The 19,869-nt window shown below is 30.1% G+C and overlaps 1 protein-coding gene across 4 annotated transcripts in view; it reads left to right on the top strand.

The window, feature by feature from the left end:
* Nucleotides 1–970: 970 nt before the first annotated feature.
* LOC126777880 (protein pangolin, isoforms A/H/I/S) overlaps nucleotides 971–19,869 on the top strand; it is a 151,738-nt gene continuing 132,839 nt past the window's right edge. For 2 of the 4 annotated variants that reach the window (XM_050501164.1, XM_050501167.1), the window contains exon 1: nucleotides 973–1,322. The gene's annotated coding sequence lies outside the window, so the exon portion shown is untranslated. Of the gene's footprint in view, nucleotides 1,323–19,869 lie in introns of all 4 variants that reach the window. The other 2 variants (XM_050501165.1, XM_050501166.1) reach the window with 2 other exon arrangements.

A 19,869-nucleotide genomic window follows, 5' to 3' on the forward strand; every position in this document is an offset into this window, starting at 1 on the left:
TATTAATTGGCGCCAGATTAAAATGTATATCTTAAATTTCACAAACAAATTGTTTCTTGGTAGGTATCTCTATTAAATTCATTCATCGAAACCATTCTCATTCACAGTGCTTAGTAATCAACAACTCAACACCCGTGAAACAGTGCCGCCAAAATAACAAACCAAATCATAAAACAAACTTCATATTAGCAACCATTATAATTTTATAACGCCCCAAGCCAAGTAAAGGCGTAAAGATCGGAAAAAAAAGAATCCTTCCGTAAAGAATTTAGGAGTGTCCGCCAAGACGAAATCCAACTTGCTCGTTATAAATTTTGTGTCAGATAACAATATGTGCGTGTGGGTGTGTGGTATAGTCGCTGACGAGTATAGTTACAGCACGCAATAACGCTAACAAGCGAAAGAGTGAGATGGCGATATGATTGTAGAGCGTTATCTCGCTTTTGCCGCTGGCAACATGGCGCGCTGACTCGGGCGCAGGCTCGAATCGTATCGCCTGCCCACTCAAGGTTCGCTGACTGCCGTTCTTTTGTTTTTAATGTTGCCAGGTATACAAATTTTCCCTTCTATATTGTTTAAAAATACATGGAGAATTTTTAATTAATTTTGTAAAATATTAATGATTCATAGTAACTTACTGCAATAGTTACGAGGAGTGAGAAAATAATCGTTCGGTTAAATAAGTATTTTGCATATGGAATTCCTATTTATCTAAATGTATATTTAATAGAATTTATTGTCTTCAACATTAACACCATGTATATTTTAATTTTAATTAAAAAAATAAATGTTTTAATAATCAAACTAGAAAGAACTTATAATATTTCGATCATTAGATTATTACCTTAATTTATTTGAAATGCAAGATATATGAGGTAATTTTAATAGCATATCTAGCCACCCCGAACCGCAGACGAAAACAGCGTCAAGCCGAGGACCTGCTCAAACCGAACGTCTGCATACCGATCGTTGGTTTTTTATATGCGCACGTCGGTGCACGATCAGTGTCTATGTTTGAGTGTATGTGTCGCAGTGTGAGTGTCGGCTCGTTCTCGCGCGCGACGCACCATTGTTGTTTGCAGTAGACTCGCGGAGCTCGGTCGGTCGTGGTTCGTTTCACGCTCTCTGATCGCTCATACGACCAAACTGCCGGCGATAAACAAAATAATGAGTGTACCACATTACGTGCATCGCGAGTGCAACAAGCGACAACAGTGTGTGATAACGAGAATGTAACGTGCGTGTTGTGTTAAACGAAGTGCGTTTTTAAACGTGTTTTGGAGTTCGCGGCGCGTGGACAACGCCATGCCCGTCGTGGTTAGGTATGTGCTCGATTAATTATGGTCCATCAGTGTTTTAAGGGGTCGCTGTCCCATCAATACGCTCCTGAATTCACCGGTTGCTTATTTATGATTAGTGCGTACAGACAACGGGCCTTAAGATCGCGCTCGGCGGTCCGTTTTCAAATACACAATAAAGTTTCCTAGTCGCATCTGTAGTTATTCGTGTTTTATGTGCATACGGCGCCGTCGATTCGTGTTATCAGTGACCCGGAATGTGTGTCGTGTAATTTATAATGTAATTAAATAAGTTATCGGCTCCGATGAAGTGATCGCAAAGCGTAACACGAACTGCATCCATTTGAACGCTTCAGTACAGTTGCCAAGTATTCTTAACCGATTCGAACATCCTGTGACTGACGCAGATATTTAAATAATTATAAAATAAAGTTTTAAAACTTTTTTAAAGTAGATAAGGTAACTCGTGACGTAAAATAATGTCATTCTCATTTTGAACTGCTGTTTTTCTGTAAAACTTAATGAAACAAAAGAGTAATAAAAACTTTCGAAACGCATTAAAAAGTTTTGTTAACCAACGTTCTTGTAATATCTGTAAAATGACTGGCGATTATTATATTATCTTTTGAATGTAACAGATAAAGAACTTGGGTAGAAACAAATTTTAAACTATAAATAAAGTTTAAAGTTCTTTATCATTTATAAATAAAAACAAATGTAACTTATTATAATAATCGAAACATCCAAAATTAAACGTATGCTACTTTTTTTAAATATAACGTTTTTATCAAAAAATCTTTTATATAATATCAAAATGATCCGTCCGCTTGCTCACAAGCATGTCAATAAATAAGTTAAAAGAAAAGGAAATTAGAAACTCAAATATCTTCTAAGCCCAAAAAAAGCAAACAAAAGTAACATATTAAATGTTTTAAAATAATTAAATTAGGTACTTAATATAATCTATATTGGCCTTAAATATTTTTTTAAATAAATTAAAATAAAATAGTATCATAAGTTTATTTTACTCTAATGAAAATGTAAAATTAAAACAGTTGACAGTTTATCTGATATTAAAAAGATTATAGCGTGTCAATGAAATGAGTTACCGTCGGAAACGTATTTGAAATAACCTAAAAGAAAAATACCTGTATACAAATGTTTTATGGCGCGAAAATCTATTGACTATTTTAATTTTCTATGATAATGAATGTTTCGACAAAACAATAGATCATATATAATATTTATATTTTAAGATTAATTATTGTGAGTAAACAAAATTTAATCCCTTGTATATGACGAACTCATCCAAATTATTAAAAAAAATTAGTAAATAATGATTTATAGCATTCAAAAAACAATATCATATCGTAAACGAATTGAAAACTTGAGTACTAACAACGAACGTGACATTGACGAAATATATAATCTGTGGCCTGTGACCACAATGAAATTTAACTAAAACAAGGCTTCCATTAGTTTAGTTAGAAATAAATTAAAAAAAATACTTTTTTTATATGTAGCCTAAGTTTTTCTATTACCTTATTATTATATACTCCTACTAACTAGAGCGTTGAATTCATTGACATGATTATTATGTCAACACACGGAAGGCATTTATGGAACTAGAATAAAACATTATAATAATAAAATCCATCTTCACGCCTTGTAACAAAGAACTACAATAGAATATATTATTGACGTAAGTAATTATAGAATAAACTTAATATATATAATAACTCCATATATCTGTTTGGTTAGCACGTTAATAAAAAATAATAACTCCTATTATGAAATAATATTCTAATACTAATTTTACCATTTTTGCACAATATAAAAGCATTTTAGTCAAGTAAACATTAATTTTAAATATATAACATACTATATAAAATATTCGATTAGTGTACTGGCATTTAAAGTAAACGAGATAACAAACGACCATATATATTATAAGGACAAGTTTGTATTTCGTTCCGTTTATCTTGGTAAGTACATATATATTACTTTTTCATTCAATTGGAAATGGACACTGCCTTAATTAAACCGATGTTCGATGACAATGACAATTACTGTGACATATTTTTTTTACAATTCCTAATAAACAAAATAGCCTCACAAGTGTATGCACCTGCCTTATAAAAAAAGTTGAATGCCCATAAACAATAGCCAGGTTTTTTTTAATGTTACTAAATTATACGTTATCACTTATCATGTTATTCGTAAAAAAACCGTAATTTGTTTTTACTATATTTTAAGTTTTTAATTTATGTGTTTTTTAACTAGAATATAATATTGTTATACCAATTTTGGACAAACGCGAGTAATAAATATATTTTATATGTAGTATGCAGTGGTTACGATGTTACTAATAGCATTTATTTAATGATTAAAAATACAATGTCCTTATTTTTTTAAATAATATATTTGAAAAGCACAGAACAAACGATACTGTAACATTTATTATTATTTTATAAACATTATTTTACGTATTCAAAATCTTATAATGCGATTTACGCGGGAAATCCGACGGTAAACGCGGGAAATTTTGCCATCATAAATCCGCTTCATTTGTTGAAATTACGAAATATTAAAAACATTCCTTATGTATTAAATAAATTAAAGACTATGAGATATTTCATTGTTTAAGCTTTTTTCATTAATGCCATTAAATTATGACCACGAACTATCTTAAGTTTTAAACTATTTAAATAACAAAGGCGTGTGTATCTTGCAGTCACATACGCTATGGAGAGTAGTTACAATAACTCATATATTATTTCAATTTGTCAGCCTGCGTCGTCCTTATTCGTCTTGAATAACTAAAGACATAGACTTTTATGGTTAAAAAAATACAAAAATATATTAAGACAATTCTAGGGAATAATAAAGCTATAAAAACTAAAATATGCCACTGTGTGCCTATATAAATAGCCTATTTGAATTTTATTAACATATACATATATTGTTACGTGTGAAATACACGATATGTCAGGTGGCCATTAAAAATGGAGATATAAAATAAAATATTAAAATTGAGCCAACATTGTTAGCTTAAAGTAAGATCTATTAAATTATATAAAAACAATTTTTATTTTCATTTATGTTTACTGTTTTAACTAAGTACTTTATTAGTGTTTATGTTTATTTTTTTTTAATATACGTGTGCAAAGGAATAAAAATATCAGTCATAATACCTTTACTTATTCTAGTATATATCTTTAAAAAAAAAAACATAAATACGCACGACATACAAATACTTAGTTTAGTTCATTTCTGTAACAAATCTAATTGTTAAGTGTAGAAATCGTCATTACAATTTATCCTTCTTTTAGACTCGATATCAATGTATAAAACCGACGCCCAATTCTATTTATATTATGACAAGGAACGATTTCTATCTTCCAAATAACCTTATCGATTAATGAACGTCAACCATCAATGAACGAATATATTCGAATGGAATGTATAAAAACAATTTACCCCCAAATAAAACATACGGGAAAAAAATATAAAAAATGAAATCCGATGTTACTCTAAAGTCTACATCATCTTCCATACTACGAAAAATAAACGCAAACGTTTTTTCTCAGAAGCGAACAATCGTCTTATTTTGGTCGTTATCTCGAATGAATTATTCATATAATCGAATTTCCTACGCTCTGCAATACTGGCGTTTAATTAACTTAATTTTTTTATATCTTACTCAAAACTAGCCAAGGCTGTTATAAATTGGGTCCTGTCAAAAATTAGCATAGACAATGAATTCTACATTTCTTTAATTAATAGTTTTAATGATATCTGACTGATATAGATAAATAATTTTGTAATCTTTGATTTTAAAGCGAATATTTATTGCTTCCTTTTTTAATTAGAGTATTTTTTCAAATATATATTTTTTTTTTAATCAGCACTGTATAACAACATTCACTTTATCAGTATATCATCTGAAAAAAAACGTAGTTTCCGTTAAAAAGATAATAATTGAACACAATGGCTTCTAACGAATAGAACATCAGCAACAAATACTGCATAAAACAAAACAACATTATGGATGATAATAGGAAATCCTATTGTATACTAAGTTATCATAAAAGATACTAACATCTAAAACCTATTAACTGAAAAATAAATAGTAACCTCTTTTAAATAAAAGCGAAAAAGTGGCGGTAAATTCATTGATATAATAAATAAATGTGATAATTTGGATTGCGAAGGACTAAATTATTTCCTTTATTCAAATTTCTTCAACAGGCTGAATAGCTTGAATTAAAAAAAAAAAATAAAAAAAATTGAAAGTTTTTTGAAAAATTCAAAATTTTTATGTTGGCCTTGACGACAAACACAAAACCGACTGTATCAAAAAAACTATTTGATTTTTTTTTATTGAAATTAGCGATTGATCGTCTTTGTATAATATCTAAATTGTTTGGCTCTTGAGTGAATATTTAAGACCACGTTCCATGTTGGTTTAACTACTGGTCTCGGCCTCGGATGCAAAAAAAAAATAGCTACAGCTCGTCGTAAAAATATAAAAGTACATATCATATGAAATAAGAATTGTCTAAATAAAGGTTCTATTGTAAGCTTTGAATTGTTCATAACTATTTTGTATAATAGCTAGGCGCACTGGCAAATAGTCACCACCGCCCGTAGACATTGGCGTTGTGTGAAATTTTAACCATTCGTTGCTTCGGTAATACGTCACAAACCATGTGAATGGTTGGTCGCTTGGACTATGGTCTCCTGTGCCTGTTATAACAATGGCTCACTCGTCCTTTAAACCGGAACACAACATCAAATGCCCTATCACGATGTTTTATTCAAAGATATTCTATTCATTTAAGAAAGTTTAAAAGTTAATTAATTGAGTTAAATAATATAGTTAGTTCATTTAATTTTAGTTAACCTGGACATATAAACGCGTGCTTGGCTATGAGAACCAAAGCGAGAGTTAAGAATGCTAATGCGCTCGTGTTGTTTAATGCGCACACGCAGCATACTGAATGCGTTTTCAACTTGTGCAACTAATGTCGCTCCATGACTAAACGTTTTTGGTACATTCACATAATGATGTGATAGAATCATGAACATTCTAAAGTATATTAACTTTATTTTAAAATAATACAAGGATGATTTATTCGTTAAAATTTAATATTCGAATTGTATTATTCAAACGAGATGTTTGAAGGCCTATTCTATGCACCTCAAGTTACATGGTTTTTACTTAATAAATTATTAATTGTATATAGAAGTATTTTTACATAATTTTATTCTCCTCAACCATATTTAAAAATTAAGTTGTCTACATGACCAAATTTCTAACGTATCAAGTATCATGATGTATGACGTCATTAGTAAATTTAAATCACGTGCAGAAAACTTTAATTACGTATTACACAATAAAAGATAATATATAGATGATATAAAGCGTGGAGTTGGTATTAGTTGATTTCCATGTAGGATAAATAATAATTGTATTGTATTTATTTATCTATGTAACTTGATTGGCAAAAAAGAGTAACTACTAAGTTTTTTGCCAGCTCTTAGCAGTATAATCTGCATTCTCGAACTGGGTTTGCTTTGTTGTATTGTTGTGGATGAATGAACTAAATCTTTGCTTCCTTTTAAATGCTTAACGTAGTTTTTAAGTGTGCCGTTTTTACAGGAATTATTATTTACTAGAAATTTAAAAACCAAATATAATGCATCGTAAGATTTATTTAAATACTTTTCGTTTAAAATGTAAAATAACTTATCACAGATCTCAGAAATCATTATAATGAGATTTGAGTGCAGTTAAAAGCTCTTTAAACCGAGTGTATTCGAATTATATACAACCGCATTAGTTTTTATTATAATCGCTATAAAGATTAAAATTCTATAAAAGTATTTCGATATGTCGTCCAGAGAATCGATTCGTTTTTAGAATTTAAATCGATTTCGACTTATAAAGTCGAGTTCTCATGGTTGTTAATCTTTTATGATTACCATACCATACAGTCCAATATTCAAATAGAATTCTTTTGTTGTTGGCCGTACTTGTCACACTACCGTGAATCGTACGGGACGTGCAAGTTGAATAAAAAAAAAAACAAGCTATTCTTACTACTAGTTACATTTTCGTTATAAACTTGTATGTGTTGACATTTCTAATTTTTTTTATATAACATTACTTTTAGGAATAACACGATACAATCTATATTTAAACTTAACCATTGTCAATGTAGAAAGTACTAGAACATTTCGATGCAAACATTGTGTCTTATAAACTTCTAATTATGTAGTATACGACATTTATGCTGACTTTGGAACATAGAATTGATCCTGTGGCCTGGTACTAAAAAAAGCTTAACGTTACTTATACCAATCATGCAAAAAAGGCATACGTTATATAAAACGACAAACATCTGTTGTCTGTCATTGTATCTATTCTGTTATTTCCAAAAGTAAGGTTTATTAATATTGGACCTTTTAGCACCGGGCCACAGAATCCTACTCGGGTCTACGCAGTTGCATTTAGTTTTATAACTTTCCAAGAAACAGTTTATTGTGCACACAAAACAAGAACTTATATTGTAACCAAGACCACCGTCCATATGTTCGGTTTTAGCAAAGCAAGTCCCAAGTGAAACATGAATCGGTGTCTTATATTACTTTCGTCAGCAGCCTCCGAGTCAAAACTCATCTAAATTTCCTATTAATATATATTTTTTTATTTTAAAATTAGTGAGGTGGCTTCACGTAAAATTGACTGATAAAACCGGTTATATGGACCGGAACGTTATAAATTTCGTTCAGTCGACATTTAATGGGACATTCCTAGAAAAGACTGAAGTCAGAAAATGAGACAAAAAGTTTTTTGTTTCTCTGCTCTGGCTTACCGATTATCATCTCTGTGTAATAAAACACAAAGATCAAATTTCATTGCCGCTTAAAAGAAATGAATGCACATAAAGACTGATTTTTTGCACAAGGGCGTGACTTGTCCTTTTGTATGTAATTTTGTCATTGATTTACAAATGAATAATGACTCGTTAATGTATTGACTTTGGCGACAATACTTTGTCTATTTTGGTCTACGACGACACGACGAACGATACAAATTTTCAACTAAGTTATCATATACTAAATTCACAGAAACGTCTTTAAAACTTATGACAAATTATACGATAAAAAAAAACAAATCTAGTTATCTCATAATCAGCTTTAATATACTTCGCACGAATGATTAATATGATCAAATGATATAAAGCATAAATATGAACAAAAAAGGTTTTAACTCATATTAAATATCTTACAGTTGGTACTTACTACAAGATTCAAAATCTAAAAAAAAACTATCGAAATAGGCATATGAGATTTATAATTATTTCATTTGTTAGACCACAATTTGGTCACTTAAAAAATATGAGTTATATTAAACAAGTTAAAGTCTACCTTAGAGTTTTACAAGTTTAATTATTTTACAGACAAACACAAGTTTAATTATTTGCTTACCACTCTTGTTTTAGCTCTTATTTATTTAATGATAATCCGAACAATAAGAAAAGACATTAACATCTTGATTTAATCTACATTTATATATATAAAGCGATTACTTTTAAGAGGCTTGCGTTAGATAATCCATTTATTGAGCTTATACACTATATAAACGCAATTACTTACAGGGGCAGAGCATTAACGTTTAACGAATAAAACCGCGCGGAGCAGCTACTACAGTATCTTACTATCCTTAATTGTAACATTACTTAAAAAAATTCGTTCTAGGAATCCTTCCATACCTTCTTTAAATAGCGACGAACCAACTGTCACTTCGTTGAAAAACTAATCTAAAAAGTGTATTCAACATTTTTTTTAAATTTGTTTACATTAATTAAATAAAATTGTACGTAAGCATTTGCCAATAAAAGGCTTCGTCTGATCTTAAAAATACATTATCAAGCCCGAAATGGTTGGTGCAAATGCAAATAAAAATTCAACTCCTTAGTGCGGGACATATGGAAACCGTATACTTAATATGATAATAATAATTAGTAAAGGTGTGTAGTTGGGTGACATTGCATCTTGTATATGGTATGGTACAAGATGTGAGCTGGAACGAGATAAACAAAGAAAAAAATTATAATATCAACGCACATTGATATAATATTTTTTTATGAATGTTCATAAATGGTATAATTTTATCTTTAATATATTGATCAACTAAATTCTTTTAAAGTTTAATTACTTAAAATTAATAATATAATTTGCCGATTATATTAACTTTTTTATATAATTAAATATTTGTAAAAAAATTGGCTAAAAATGATGGACAAAAAAACACGATTTATGTCCATTAAGATATAGGCAGTTAACATCGACTTTATATTCCGAAGTTTTATACATCCGAGGTATAATAATAATCGTTTTCTCAACGAGCTCACGCACATCTTAACCGGTTTTCGCCTCTCACCACGTTATACTGTAAAGAAATTTTAGAGTCAATTGAAAATGAACCTTATTTATCTTTATTAAAGTATAATTTTAACAAAACCTAATTTTGTAATGCTTTTTGGACTGTTGAATGCGATAGACTACCAGTTTGTTTATGTTTTAAAAGCATGATTAGACTGCTTATCACATTCTTAATGACATGTTTTTGTTGTGTACTAAATGTTTATTTACTTTTCAATGGATGTCTATTGTAAAACAAATTGTGAAACTAATTTTACAGATTCAAAGCGATTATGAGTGAATATAATTCGTTATTCGAAAAACATATGATGATTATAATAAAGGGATTAAATTAAAAATATATACTAAGTAAAGACCATCAGGTCTTAGAACGGTCTCAGAATTATCCGCTTAAACTCGTTTCGGAAGGATTGCGTGGCGAGCTCCATAATTGCTCGCTACTGGGCATAATAGGTCGCTAACAAATGTGGTGTAAATTGCCATGCTACTAATCATCTCGATGCTAGATTGACTCAAATGTACATATGTATTATAAAGCCATGATGGCCCAATGGTTAGAACACGTGAATCATGTGCAGGAAGGAAAATATTGTATGGAAACCTGCATGTATCAAGTATAAATTCGACACATGTTTACCAATTCGAGTAAAGTGGTGGAAGACGCTTCAAATTTTATCTAGAAACGGGAAGTACGTGTCCAACAGTGGGATATCAACAGGCTGCTGTTACTTTATATTTAGAAAGGTACCTTCAATAATCAGTAACAGTTATTGACGTTGACCTTTCTTTCTTAATGCGATTTAATGATACTAAAAAATTATGATTAAGATTATAAATTAACATCATTCTAAATCATAACTCACTATTCATTTATCAATTTACAGCTTCTGATATTAACACATATTTGTTACTTTGTATAATTTTCATTAATAACATTCATTTAGAGGTTTTTATAGAAATAACGAGTCAATAATTACATACATATTTAATATATTATATGATTTTATTAATATTATCTTGTGTCTCTTTCCATTCGGTGGTAAATTTATTTTAATTTAATCTTGCTTAATGGCTATTCAAACGTGCTTGTGAGAGTCTATTTGCATAAAATATATTTTGATTTTATTGATTTAGATAACTTTTATGTTTTTGATTTGATCACGTACAGACAACTATACGTTTTAGTTTCAATATGAAATACAAGACGGTTATAAAAAGGGACAAATTTTTATTTACGTCTAGCGAAACGCATTGCTAACGAATATATAAAAACATAATTATATATATTATAAAATAATTATAGACAAAATTCGGTGTTATTTATATTAAAGTCCACCCAAGGTGTCCTATAAAAAGACCTGTTCAACGAAACTACCTGGCCTTCCCAACTAACGGACCAGGGCAAAAAGTGACTGTAGCGCCCATTGTCTGGGGACTATTATTTATAATTTATTGCTTCTTGTTCTAATAATGTCTTAAGCTTGTTATAATACGGCGTTCAATTTCGGCGTCATATATCGCAAAATGTCATTTGAAACGTCGTAAATTATTTTGACTATTTAACTATACCTAAGTACTGACACTTTTATATTTGATTTTACACGTGGAGGTTTTAAAATATATCTTTAGAATATCCTTGATCTCATAGTGTAAATTATGTCGTATATTTATTCTCTTTAATGTCTTGTTATTTATAATGCAGACTCGAGGCCCAGATTTCAAATCCCGATTCGGGGATATATAAAGTTATTGTTTTTTTGACAGTAGCAGCTTGGAGTTTGGAAGTTGGCGGTGTTTACACTCCCGTGCGTCGTACAAGTCATGTCGGATTTGCCGTTCCATTAGATTATAAGAGTGAGGGAATTGAGAGTGCCCTTGAGTGTCCGAAATCGGTCAGGTGGTTTTATTTATAATATAGATTGATATATATAAAAAAGTAAAAAGTATTTATAAAGTTTAAGATCCTTTAATAAATTTAATATTCTCACTTAATCATAATGACATTGACACAATGATAATAAACGTTCTTTGCGTCAAAAACGTTACACACAATAAAGTTTCGCAACGAAATCCAACGTCAATTGTTTTCTAATCTATTAAATGAACATTGCAATGATATATAAGTTGATGAAATTGTATACATTACAAGAACTGCAGGCGACATTATTGCTCAGCAAGCGGTCTAGTTACTGGAATTCAGGTGGATAGTAATTGATACTTAATTATCACGTTGACATGGAATTGACCGCCAATGGTGAGCCGGAGGCGGTGAAGATGATGGGCGAATGTTTTTGCCGTGTACAGTTAGGAAGTATCTCATTACTAAGTTAATTACTAGAAATGTGAATTATTTACTTTTTTCAATTCAAATCAGATATCTGGTTTGTTGGATGGCTTTAGTTTAGTAATAATCATGTTCAATTTAAATATAGAATGCAAAAAAAGCTTAATGAAACCGTTGATGTTTCATATTTTTTACTATCACGATATGAACAACGAATTCCCTGTTGCGGTAACGAATATACGTACATACAGTTGAATCTGTATTGGTGTGTATCACATGACAAAAAAGATAGGTTGTATTACATTATTTTTCATGTACTAAAATGTTAGTATACTTTTATCTGTATACAAATTTGTATTGACATATATCATAGGTTCCGCATTTCTCTAAAATAAAAAGTGTTTTATTTTTTATTGTATAGGTTGGTGGACGAGCATATGGGCCACCTGATGGTAAGTGGTCACCAACTTCCATAGACATTGGCATTGTAAGAAATGTTAACCATCGCTTACATCGCCAATGCGCCACCAATTTGGAAACTAAGATGTTATGTCCCTCGTGCCTGTAATTACACTTGCTCACTCACCCTTCAAACCGGAACACAACAATAACAAGTACTGCTGTTTTTCGGTAGTATATCTGATGAGTGGGTGGTACCTACCCAGACGGGCTTGCACAAAGTAGAATACCTACCCTACCACCAGTAGAATGGTAGTAATAGTAGTGTAAATGAAAATTGCATACGTAAAGTACTAAAAGCAATTTTCTAATTCTCAAAACGAATACTAAACAAATGTTCTAGCAATATACCTATCATACTATCTACCATCGACTCGGGAGAAATTATTCTTTTTGACCCACGAGATCTAAACACTAAAATGTGTAGAAGGGTATCTATTATTTTTATCAATTTCCCCCACGACTTTACGGTCTAGCAAACCGTGACCGCTGCATCTTGTATGACTAATTAAATCATCACTATTGTAAGCATAGTTAGCCGTGTAAGTAAAATGTTTGCGGTATGTTTATAAATTATTACAATGAGTTTTGCTTTTTGTGTTCACTGTACACGTTCTATGGGTTTTTGTGGAATACGTTCTGTGTGATTGAACGCTACGGTAGCTAGTCTTAAACAAACTTACTAATATTATAAATTTGAAAGTGAGTTGTTTGTTACGCTTTCACGTCGAAACTCCTAAACTGATCGTCATGAAGTCTTGCATACACGTAAGGGCTACAGACAAATAGGTTACTTAACCCCCCTCCCCCACTCTATAACACGCCGGCGAAGCCACGATTGTAAATTAGTAAATGTTTGATGTATAATTTTAGAATTGATTTTTAAAAGTAATTGTCGTTTTGTAAGTTTTGCGTCATAAGAAGATATATTAAATAAAAATATTTAATAATTTAAAAGCTTGTACTACACATGTGCACATGCAAATACTTGGCACAATGTTCCCAAAAAGCAAGACTCCATTAGTGTTGATTGACCTATTCCGCTAATTAGTTAACGTCTTATTTAACTACTATAAATATAAAACAAGTATTTGCCAAGTTGTTGGTTGAAACTTTATAATTGGAAAGTAATAATAAGACTATTTATGCATGTATTTTAAACCCTCAGACTTTTTATATTTATCCAATATTTACTGCCGCAGCGTTTTGGTTAAGACAATTCATCTGGCCATGTTTTTTTTTTTTTATAGAATAGGAAGGCGGACGAGCATATGGGCCACCTGATGGTAAGTGGTCACCAACGCTCTTAGACATTAGCATTGTAAGAAATGTCAACCATCGCTTACATATCCAATGCGCCACCAACCTTGGGAACTAAGATTTTATGTCCCTTGTGCCTGTAGTTACACTGGCTCACTCACCCTTCAAACCGGAACACAACAATATCAAGTATTGCTGTTTTGCGGTAGAATATCTGATGAGTGGGTGGTACCTACCCAGACGAGCTTGCACAAAGCCCTACCACCAATACTGTAGTGTATAAGTTTCTGTGTAAAAGGCTGGTGGCCAGGTGATAGCACATATTTAAATCTGAAGGCCTACTGATAAAAAGTATCAGTAGGCCTTCAGATTTAAATATGTAAAAAAGCACGTTTCAAATTATATCACAAATAAATACATGGAAGTATCGATAATTGCAATATTAACAATATAATATAAATAAAGGTCAGACAGCGTGTAAACATTTGAAATGAGTCGGATTTATCTGCGATCAGCTGTAGTCGTTGAATGTCAATGCGAATTTTGATAACCTTCCGTGTTTGATTTTAAATAATAATTTGTATGTGATTCCGATTGATTGGGGTCAAGCGTTATGTACTTAACCAATAAATGCAACAAACATTTAGCAGTATAGAATTTCGAACAATTCCATTATAGTTTTATTAATGTTATAAACGTGAGCGTTGATGTTTGTTTTTTGGATGTTTTATTCACGGTCGGATAGTTACTTGAAAAATATGTAACTTCTAGTGAATACAAAAAATTGACATATAAAAAATTACATAAAATTTTACAAGTCTCATGAAATACTAAAATTTAATTTACGCTGAGCGAAGCAAACACTTCAGCGAGTTATGTAGTCAGTGAGTTGTTATAGGTCATTTTAAAATAAAAAAAAAACACATTAACAATTTAAGATGACGTATTTGATCTATAGACGATAGAGCTTAGACTTCCTAGATGTATTGTTTTCGCTAGCCCATTTGTTGACTGGCTATGATTAGGTTTTAGATTATATAACATCACGCAACAGCTATAAGAATGTAGCAGTGAAATTGAACGCAGGTGAGTCCGCGCAAAGCGGCTTGTTTAATAGTAGAGAGAAATTATTAATTTCCGCGAAATCACGCGTGAACTTCATAATTTTATTCGATAAAAAGTTTCATAAAAATATTCAAATATATAATAGTTACAAAAACTGGTAACTATTATATATTTTAATAATTATTTAGCATTTTATTGATGAAAATGAGAGGAAAAATATTTAGTACGTTATATCTTTAAATATAAAAAAATCAAGAAGATTCGTTTGGACAAAAAAATAAATAAAATCAGCTATAGTATAAAGAAAAGCAATTGTTAATTAATATCTTGTTTTTTATAACAACATTTTCCTTAATTATGTAAATCCACTTTAATTTAACTTACAAATTTTCGATAACACACTGACAATGAATGATCGTGCATAGCCGTGCTTTAATGATAAACATTATTGATTAAGAAATAATCATATTTAAATTTTATTTCACGTATGTCTTTTTATATAGTACTGTCCCTTTTTAAATATATTTAATTATAAATTTATAATATTACTCGACGAAAATTTGGAAAGAAAAGGGACTACATTGGTAATGTAGTCCCTTGTGCCTGTAGTAACATTAGCTCACCCTTTAAAAAGGAACACAACAATACTATTATAATAGTGTTGCTGTGTGACGGTAGAATATTTAATGAATGGGTGATACCTACCCAAATACAAAGCGTAGGGCTTACCAACCTATACCAAGTATACCCTTTTGCCAGTTCGCCTACTTATTTCATTTAAAAAAAACTCAAATAATGAAGACGGCTGTTAATGTGTAATTAAAATTTATGGCTATGGCTTAGGATTTTGAGGACTTACTCCATTTAACATATTCCCTTCAATACCAATAACAGAAATTAATCAATTTAATTCTGTGATTTTAAAATAACAGCTACTTTTTAAGTTAATACGACTATTTGTCAGTTACCAACCATTTTAATAATTTAAATATGGTTTGTTTATAATTCAAATTTTCATCAAAAATTGAATTCAATGGTTTAAAAGAATATAATTCTTGATGTAATAAATGAACACGCCCCATACAATTGGTCGTAATCCCTATAAATTATTTATTCTGTCATTAAAACCTTTACTTGTTTCTTCATTATCGTGTACAAGTGTAAACAGTTTTAAATATAAATTATACATTAGTTACTTATCGCATACCGACGTGACTCGAACCCGTAATTCGACGCTTCTGTTCTTGTGAAATTAGGGCTAGCAGTATAATGTCGTGTTACTCTTATTTGTATCGAGATAAGGTTCAAATTGGTTCGTTTTTTTATATATAGGAATGTGACGAATTAGTAATCTGAGTGACGTTGGCTGGGTTAGTGATTTCTGACGTTTTATTGTAAAAACGCGCTTTAGTGACCAATGTTTTTATATAATTACATTCATAACAATAATAATAATGTATATATTAACGTATACATTTTTGTTATTTATTTAAAGTCCATTATTTATTTTAGAAAGCTTCATAAACACTTTTATACACTAATCATATTTCCACAATAAATCATCTATTTAAATATACGAAATCATAAAATTTCATACCTAATAAACTCTTAAGAATTTGGTACCTACTAGGCATGTTTGACTGCGCATGCGTGAACTTGTGAACAAAATACCTATATCCAATAGACGAAACCAATTCAATCATATGTATATATGTATATATTTTATAACATGATATCACTAATAAAGGATCATGCAAGCATGTTACATTATTCGGTTTATTTGCCGGTAAATAGGATTTTTAACTTATATACGATATTTTAATTTTTCGTTTTTCAGAATTACTTTTCTTTTAACCTATTCGATTATATACGTGATTATGTATAGCGTAACTGCAGTGGAAGTGAGAGAAATATTATGTTGGAATTATTTCTTACCCACAGTTTGGATGAAAAATTTAATTCCGTATATCCGGCCTAACAGTATGAATTTCTTGCCACAGACAGTCGGAATGATACACTTATATCTTCATTAAATCATGTACAGGTATAATTCTATTACAGATAAATAATTTATGTATTAAACGCGTACTCGTATCGGCCTTAGCCAAATATACGAATTAAAAATCTCAAATTTAAATTCAAACATGACGTTCGATTTTGTTGTACATAGAATATAATTGTTTACAAGGAAATGTTTAGATTATACCATTTATTTACTGATCCAATGTTGTTACGCGTTCAATAATTAATTGATGTTGTCTAAACATTGCTAAACAAACTGTACTTGTGGTTTATTTTGTCATACATAGTTGACAACACAACATTGTAATTTATAGGTGTTAGGAAGCTGCAGCTAACACTTAAACATGACCAGAAAAGCTTTAGAATACGGTAAGCTTGCTTTAAGAATGTTTTTCTTGAACACGTGTTTGTTATTTCCAATATTTCAAAATTATTAACAAAGGTACTCAATGATTACTTCAATTAAATTTGAGAATTACATTAATTTTCTATTAATGTAATTATCAAAACAGTTTTATCGTTGGTATATTCCTATTATAAAATTGTCTGGCCTTACTTATAAACGTTTGGTTTGGTTAAACACTGATTTCTCTCTTTCTATCATTGTTGATTTGACATACGAAAGAAGAAGACAACATTGCTTAACTAATCAACCGCTAAGCAACGTTCATAAGTAAGGCGGGTTTATAAGTAAGTCTTATAATTAATCGAAAAAGTGTGCGTTTCCTTTGCAAAAATATTATACGTCGAGTTTAAGAAATAATCATCGATGATGTGATTAAGTCTTTGGAATTTTGTATATTTATGTGTTGTTCGCACTTGCCTGAGTTTCTGGGATAGTACTATTGACGTACAAAAGAGGCAAGCGAGTAAATAATTGTATGTATAAAAAAAGTTTTGTAAGGCATTCCGGGCTGGACCAGAGTCAATAGATTAGAAGCCAAAGAGTCATGAATCGTTTGTCTGATGAGTGATAACTTGTCAATGTCACCTTAAGAATATTTTATGATAAAGCCGATATTTTAACTGAACTAGTAACTATATTAAAATAATAAATTAAAATTGACAATTTTATGTTATCTTTAACATATATTCGTATATTCAAAACAAAATCACATAACATAATTTCCCTATAATTCATTGCGTCTTCCAAATGTGATGGACATACACGATCTTATTTTTAATAAGAACATATTAATAAAATCGTCTTTTTTTATAAAATAATAAATAAAAGAAACGATTAACATAAAACAATTTTATCGAACAGCATGTGGGTAGTTGCCCAGACCGGTAGATTGATCATTTGCATGTTAACTGCCAGAGAAGTCGGACGCGTCGCATTTGCAATACATGACAGCTGAGTGAAGAGAAAACCGATCGGGATTGTAATTTATTACTTTATTTAATTACGTATAATTCGCATTGCAAATAAATAAATATATTTCAGATTCCCTTATATCGTGTATAATAAATACACAATATATTTAATATTACGGAAGAGTACAGCTGTATTATATTTATTCGTAAAACGACTAAAATTTTTGTTTGCAAGGATTTGTTAAAAAATGAATATTGTTGTCAACTTGGTGATAGAGAGATAATAATACTCACTCATTACATTCTACCGCCAAACAGCAATAATTTTCGTTGGTATTATTGTGTGTCAGTGTCACAGAAACAAGGGACGTAACATCTTATTTCTCAAAGTTGGTGGCGCATCAGTGATGTACGTTCGCCTATCTATTATATAAAAAAAAGGTTTTCAACAAAGCTTTAATTTTTGAACAAAGTATGTATATGGTATATATAATTGAAATCATCAACGAAACTTTATTGTTCATCTATACATAACAAATTACGAAAAAAAAAATCTTACAAAAACATTATTTAACTGTTCTTTGCTCTCAATATAGATAAATGATTACAATTCAATAAAAAAACAAACGATTATTTAAAAATATTTTTAATTTAAGTAGTCTTAACATGTTATTATTAAATCTACGGACTTGTTATGTATTAAAATCATATAAGTAAGTTATTATGATCTATTTTGCATGACTCGAATGTCATTCAAAAATCAATCGAATTGTTGTAACATTAAAGTTGAACAAATGTTATCACAAATAACCGTTGATTTTCGAAATGAAGTGGATTAACAATTATTTGTAACTACATTACGGATAAGCAACGGACGCAAATGCGTGACGTGATATGGTTGCGTGCAACCATACGTTTTAAATTTGCATCCTAACTACCGAGTCTTCTTCGTTAACGACACACCATATATACAGCCTTATCATATAACATACATGTTTTATATTTCACCTCTGATTAAGAGCATGTTTTTTTTTCTTTTCTTTGTTCTCTGATCAAGGAGAAAATTGCGAGTATCACGTAACGATCCCGATGCTGCAACTAAGTTTATTGTAAATATAGAAAAATAAATAACTAAGTTTAAAGTAACCGGAATAAATAATATTATGTATTTAAAAAAAATGTATCGTTTAAAATTATTGACTTAGTTTCATGTGTTTTACAACAATAATTCTATTATTTACTTTGCCATTGATTAATGTACATCCAAATTATGTACTTTCAATCTAGTCTTTGTAGTTTTAGGCAAACGCATCAATGTATTTTGCTGTTAATTGATTTATAAAGTGATGTAGCTGTCTGGTCTGTATAAGCTACGTTCAAACTTGCATAAACCTTTTAAGTCAAGATACTTTGTATGAACTGATTTGCATTTTATACAGGACGTATTAAAGCTTCTGTATATAATGGCGCGGATATTTTTTTTTTGTATATATGTTAAGTATTATGTCTTCAAGTTTAAATTTATCTTATTTCGTTATTACAACAAAGCCTTTTAACCATTTATCTTCAGTTTCAAATATTTCTTTGAATAAACATTCTTCAAAGATAATTAAAAATAACGAAATATCATTGAATTGATCGGATAACTTAATTAAAAAGCTATATTAAATACAAAACTATATTAATTGGAGTTCAAATGATTTACGAGAT

This window comes from Nymphalis io, chromosome 24, assembly GCF_905147045.1.
Source record: "Nymphalis io chromosome 24, ilAglIoxx1.1, whole genome shotgun sequence".
Taxonomy (NCBI): domain Eukaryota; kingdom Metazoa; phylum Arthropoda; class Insecta; order Lepidoptera; family Nymphalidae; genus Nymphalis; species Nymphalis io.